This window comes from Mesocricetus auratus, unplaced genomic scaffold, assembly GCF_017639785.1.
Source record: "Mesocricetus auratus isolate SY011 unplaced genomic scaffold, BCM_Maur_2.0 Super-Scaffold_100009, whole genome shotgun sequence".
Classification (NCBI taxonomy): domain Eukaryota; kingdom Metazoa; phylum Chordata; class Mammalia; order Rodentia; family Cricetidae; genus Mesocricetus; species Mesocricetus auratus.
In genome coordinates, this window is record NW_024429193.1 from 12,945,679 (window position 1) to 12,952,111 (window position 6,433).

General features: G+C 45.4%; 1 long non-coding RNA gene across 1 annotated transcript; it reads right to left on the bottom strand.

Moving 5' to 3' along the window:
- Positions 1-255: 255 nt before the first annotated feature.
- Positions 256-5,684, bottom strand: LOC121142299. The gene is made up of 3 exons (XR_005879279.1): positions 3,903-5,684; positions 3,057-3,219; positions 256-1,612 (listed from the first exon to the last, which is right to left on the bottom strand). It is a non-coding gene; the product is annotated as an uncharacterized LOC121142299 (long non-coding RNA).
- Positions 5,685-6,433: the final 749 nt, after the last annotated feature.

A 6,433-nucleotide genomic window follows, 5' to 3' on the forward strand; every position in this document is an offset into this window, starting at 1 on the left:
AATTCCATCACATTTACAGTCATTGTTTTTTGTGATGGTAAAAGTATGTGTCAAGGCATAGATAACCTAGAAAGGTAGAAAAGCAAAAAATAACCGAAAAGCAAATCCCCTCACGTAACCATCCCAACACACATCCAAACCCAATTACTGGAGTGGATTCTTCCCACGAGCACTTGCTGCTGGGAAAACATGTTTTTAAATGCTTCAACGATATCATTACCAATATTAAAATAATATTCTGGTAATAAAGAATAATTACCTTAGGACACAGTGTTTTATTGTTAGTATATTTTATCTGATACATATCTTTAATTTTTTTTTCATAATTTAGTGATCCGGTTGGAGTTCTGTTTCTGTCAGGAACTCAGGGGGAAGGGAAGTGTCTTGCTTTAAATGGAGAAGACATTCACTAATCTGAAAACTTCATTCTCCACCATGCACACCAGTCGGCAGCCTCATAATTACACGCCTAAAGATTGTTCAAATAAAAAGGGAACAAAGCTCCCAGCAGAGTTCAATGCCGAAGTCAAGACTGCCTGGAGGTATGAGAAGTTTTATGTCTCTGTTTACCCAGGAGTAAATTAAATGAATGCATGTTTAAAACGTGAATCACGGTTATATTTAGTCTACATGCTACAGACAGGGAGAAAACAGGAGAAATCTTTCTGATAAAATGTAGTAATGAAAACTTAAGGTACACCCACAGGTTTGGATACATGCCCCGGAATGCAGTCATGACAAGTTCGGTATGAAGTAACTGTGGAGCAGAAAGACAGACCGGGGTTTAGAGCATTCTGGATATCTTTCAGCTATGAAGCCTAGCTGGCATGTGTGAGGCCCCCCTATGGGTACTCTAAAAAAGGAACAACAGCTGGAGTGCAGATGTCTGGAGTCTTTCAGCCTCTCTCAGCCAGACTGTTAACTCAGACTCAAGGTAGAATTGGGCCCTGGAGCCCCCAAGGGGTAGAATTCTACGTGAGTTACTGTCATAGTTACTGTCATAAAATACTGGACAGCAGTAGCTTGAGGAAGGGAAGGGTTATCTTGACTCACAGTTTGCGGGTGCAGTCCATCATGGCAGGGAAGGGCACAGCAGCAGGAAGACGAGACGGTGACTGGTCACATAGATGGCATCCACAACCAGGGAGCAGAGAGAAATGATGCCAGCGTGGGGTTCACTGTCTCCCGGCCTCCAGACCATGGACCAGCACTGCCCACCTTCAGGAAGGGTCTTCTCACCCAAGGAATGCACTTTAACTCCTTTTGCAGAGTTCCTAGGTTTGTCTCCTCCTGTGTGCTTTTAGTCAGCGGCAACTGAATGATCAATATTAACCATCCCAGGTCCCAATGAATCCCCTGGCGTCTTCCCCTTCAGAGCTGCAGGGACACTCCTGGCCGAGGCTCAGAAAAAGTGCACAAATCCCCAGGACTTCTCTCTTGTGCTCCAGCTTCCAAGCAGTGGGATGGTGCCAGAGGCCACCACGGAGCCTCCGGGAGGAAATACCGAGAAGATGCGACAAGCCCATGCTATTCTCTCCAGTCTTTTGCCGCTTGGCTCTGAATGCAAGCAGTTACAGGAGTGCACGTCACAGCTCGGTAACAACTATTTCACCTGATGGCAAGAGAACCAAAGTGGGGAATCTCGTAGGGGCTTGGGAAGGACTGGAGAGGTCAAGGGGGTGGTTTTTTCCACCTGAGTTCACCACTGAGCTATGCACACCTAGATCTGTGTACAACTAGAGTAATCAGAAAATATTCAAAAATTCAGATTGGACACTGACCACCACGTCACCCATACGCCGCAGGACAGGTTGAGAAATAAGCAAAGATTTATGATACTGAGCAGCTGTTTGGAACCCCAGACACAGCTCACGGGTTAAAACTTTGGGACGTAACAAAACTACGTCAGTTGCTAAGGCTGGAGAGGATGGCTCAGCAGTGAATAGCACTTGTTGGTCTTGCAAAGGATGGGTTCAGTTCCCAGCACCCACAGGTGGCTTGGAATCTTCTGTAACTCCAGATCCCTGGTTCCAGGGGATTCGATGCCTCTTCTGACTGCCACAGGAACGGTATGACAACTTCAGAGTCTCGGAGGCATACAAAGAGAAATTCTTTCTGTTTCTGGATATCCAGATCCAAGTAGTTCGCTACCAGGCAGTGTCAGCTACTTGGAAGAAGGTGAAACAGTTGCCTACAGCATGCCTCATGATATTTGTGGCCACATTCCAGTGGGCTAAGGAAATCATAAGATCTTGGCTGAATAAACAGACTTTCTCTAGTCTGTGTCTTTGAATTCCCAGCTACAAGTCCCCGAAACCCTGCTCTTCGCATTTGATATCCCCAGTATTCCTTCCCCCAAACAGCTGGCTCCTTTTCTCCCCGTGCTAGGCACAGGCTATGTCTTTTACTGGATCTTGGCTTCTGTCTGTTGTCTGTAAGAAATCTGATCGAGTTAGTGTTACACAGCTCTGCCGTTTGTCCCAGGTTTGAAACGTAGCTGTTAGCTCACAGTCTTAGGGGACACAGACGTGAAACAGATTTCTGATGAAAGGGTCCCAGGCAGACTTGGTACAGGAGGCAGCATCACAACGTTGGCGGGAGAGAGGAGAGTGGGAAATTCCGTACTAGCGGGCCAGCGTGTGGCAAGGCCCAGAGGGATAGTGTGGGAACAGTAAGCTGTCTGCTTCCACTACAGCATGGAGGAAAATGCTGGCTCAGAGGGCAAGAGAGAAGAGGCTCAGTAGAAACCAGGAGGGAGATGTGAGACAAGGCTATCCACCAGAAGGGTGAGCGCTTCTCCGCATGATGGAAATCACAATGAAGTAGGAGCAATTACCGCCAAGAGCTGTCAAGGCTAGAGAGAAGCAAGGATTGCATTCCACTGTGCTATGTTAATAAAATAATGAGCCAAAATATAAACTAATTCTCCACACAAGCATTCCAAAACTGCTCTTGGAGAAACAGAGGCCCCAAGAGCATGTGTGAATGAGGTCAATTACAGGCCAAGACAGATAGACAAGAGAAGTTAGGAAGATGACATAACCAGAGAGCCTTACCAAAAAAGCACAGTCTGTACCTTCCTTTGGGAAAATACGAGGCGGATGGTGTTGTGTTCTATCAGTGAGGTGATCAACACTGGATCAGATGAAGTTCAACTCACACTTAAATGGAAAAGGCTTCAAGAAATGCATAATGCAGTTTTCTCATGTCTTCAAAATCCTAGAGATAATAAATTGTATCCTCTCAGTCTACAATGAAGGAAAGGATGATTGTACCCTAGTGACCACTCCTACTGTGAGTTACTACTCTGCCATTTCTGAGCTAGTATCAATAAAATCAATAAGCGCTATGGCTTTTGATTTCCCATATCCAGAGAAAAGAAAGGGAATGATATTATTTGTGGTCCTTTAAGTGGCTCGTATAGATCCTTGGAACATGATCAGTCTGTTTCTGCTTGTTCCAGGGGCACACTACAGAGTTCAAAAACTTTGCACATTGGGCCAGCCATTTAATTTGTTTTGTTTTGTTTTGTTTTTCGAGGCAGGGTTTCTCTGTGGCTTTGGAGGCTGTCCTGGAACTAGCTCTTGTAGACCAGGCTGGCCTCGAACTCACAGAGATCCGCCTGCCTCTGTGTCCCAAGTGCTGGGATTAAAGGCGTGTGCCACCAACGCCCGGCCAGCCATTTAATTTTTGACTAGTGACATAATCCTGGTGCAAAGAAGGCTGCCTCTGGGTTTCAATACAAGCTTGTAAACTGAGAAGCTCTTTCCCGGATGACAACAGATTAATCACACTTGGATGTCCTTGTCTTAAGAAGCAGCAAAACTCGATGGTGAATGTCCCCACCCTCCACACTCACCCAACCCTTCCCTGCCCAAGTCTTTTAGAGTCTCAGTGTTTACCGAACACACTCTCAATTCCTGAGTCCAACCTAGGAGCTCACAGGATGTAACTTCCACCATCTTCCATCCTCCTTACTGCTTCAGTCTCTTCTGGGGGAATAAGAAACAAACACCAAACAAGCAAAAACCTCACAGCTGGCGGCTTACAAGCACTAGCTGCCCCACAGCTCTCCAGGCTAGGACCTCAAGGATGGAAAGTGGCCTTGTAGGTCTGCGGTCCGGGGAGGACGGCCTTCTGGCTCACATTTAGTGCTTTCTTCCTGTGTCCACACTTGGTGGATGGGTCAAGAGCCACTCATGGCCTTCTTTGGTTTTCAATTATTTTGCGGTCACATTTTTAACGCGCGCGCGTGCGTGTGTGTGTGTGTGTGTGTGTGTGTGTGTGTGTGTGTGTATCACTGTGTGCAGTGGAGGACAGAGGAGAGGACACCTCGGTGAGTCAGCTCTTCCCTTCGTGAGTCAGCTCTTTCTGCCGTCTGTTCCCAGGAAAAGTGCTTTTACCCACTCAGCCAGAGGCGCGGTTCTCAACCTTCCCATGTCTGTGACCCTTTAATACAGTTCCTCATTTTGTGGTGGTCCCCAACCATGAAACTATTTCCATTGACACTTCGTAATTATAATTCTGTTACTGCTATGAATCGTAATGAAAGTATCTGATATTTCCGGTGGTCTTCGGGGACCACCGTGAAAGAATCGTTCGACCCCCCTCACCCCCTGGGGTCTCAACCCGCATATTGAGAACCTCTGCACTAAGCCATCCATGCACCTTTGGGCTTCTTTTCACAGGGACTCGGATCCCATTCAAAAGTCCCTCTTCCTGATGCCAACGTCTGGAGGCGTAGATTTCTGTAGAGGACGCTTGCCTGTACTGTAGCTTTCCCTGGCGTCGTCTTTCCATTCTCTTAAAGGTTGGTGGGGGTTATCCTGAGTTCCCTAGTTGGGGTGGAAGACCGCCACTACCCCTGTGAGCAGCACCGTTTCCTGGCTGAGATTCTGGAGCTCGTGCGTGGAAAAGGAGAGCTGAGCAGCCGCTTGCGTTCACTGCTCTCTGCTTCCTGCCTGCAGATGCGACTGACCAGCCGCTTCAGTCTCCATCGCCTCGACTCTGACTCTGGGAGTGGCTGTACCCTGACCTGTGGGCTGCTGCAAACCTGTATCCTTCAACCCTGTTTCCCAGCCACAGAGGCTGCACCCCTGACCTCCGAGCCGCTGCACGCCCTTTACCCTTAAGTTCCTTTTGCCAGAATGTTTTGTCACGGCAACAAGGAAAGAAACTAAGACACCCTCCAGCCATGTTGGTTACCCTCCTATCTCTCGATCTTGTCTTCAGATCATTTCCTGCTCTGGAAAGGCTTTAGGGCTCCCCCTCTTCATCCTTCGGGTTGTGTCTCTAATGTCACTATGGTGACACAAAGAGCAATCGGAAACAGGAAGGATAAACTGTAAGGATTTTTTTAATTGACATTTTACGTTTCCTGTCTGTGTTTCCCACTAATATGTGAACTTTGAGGACATAGGCCGTACCTAGCCTGGTTTCCAATCTCTGTTCAAATATTGGATTTTTTTTCCTCTTCTCAGGGCCTAACAAATAGTTAATAACTAGAGAATGAATGGATGAATACAGAAGGAAGTAGTTTGAAAATAAATATATAAAAACTAAGATATGAGGGAAAAAATTATGAAACCCCAAAAATCCAAGCTGGCAATGTTTGGCCATTTTCAGATCTCATGGTGACTGCTTTAGAATGAGCAGGGCATCAACTTCAGGTTGTTATAAAACAACTTGTTTTAAGTTTGTTCACTCATTCTTAAAATTGTTATTATTACTAATTATATTATTAATATATAGCTGTATTAAAATTGCGACTGTTTTTTCCTTAATCTGACAACTTGGCAATACTTGGCAATACTCTCCCTTTCAGAGTTAATAATAAGAATAAACAATTAAAGCTGGACAGCAGTGGTGCACACCTTTAATCCCAGCAGGAGGCAGAGACAGGTGAATCTCTGAGTGTTCAAGGCCAATCTGGTCTACAGAGTAAGTTGCAGGAGAGCCAGGGCTACCCATAGAAACCCTGTCTGAAAAAAGAAAAACAACAAAACAAAAAAGGAATAAATAATAATAAAGTCCTTTCAACTTGAACATAGGCCAGTAAAACAGTATCCTTAAAAAGCTAATCATTTCCTGTAATCCGAGTCCTTGGAAGGAGGAGACATCACCACCAGAAGGTGCTAAGAACAGATGACATTCAAAATGGTTTTGCAATTTGATGACTAGAAGGGTAATACCCATTACCCCTTCCACCCTGCCAAATGACCACCATAATAAGAATTTATATCTAAATATCACTTTCTACATTTTAGCCATTTTTTCCTAGGAATTCGTTCTATAATGAATGTCAAAGAAGATGCCCCATTTGTGGCATTGTTTTTTTCTTGTCAATTTCACAAATTGAAAACAGTTCTCTAAACCATCAAGAACAAACTACCACCTGAAATCTGAAATCTGCTTTTTGACACCAGAATGAAGA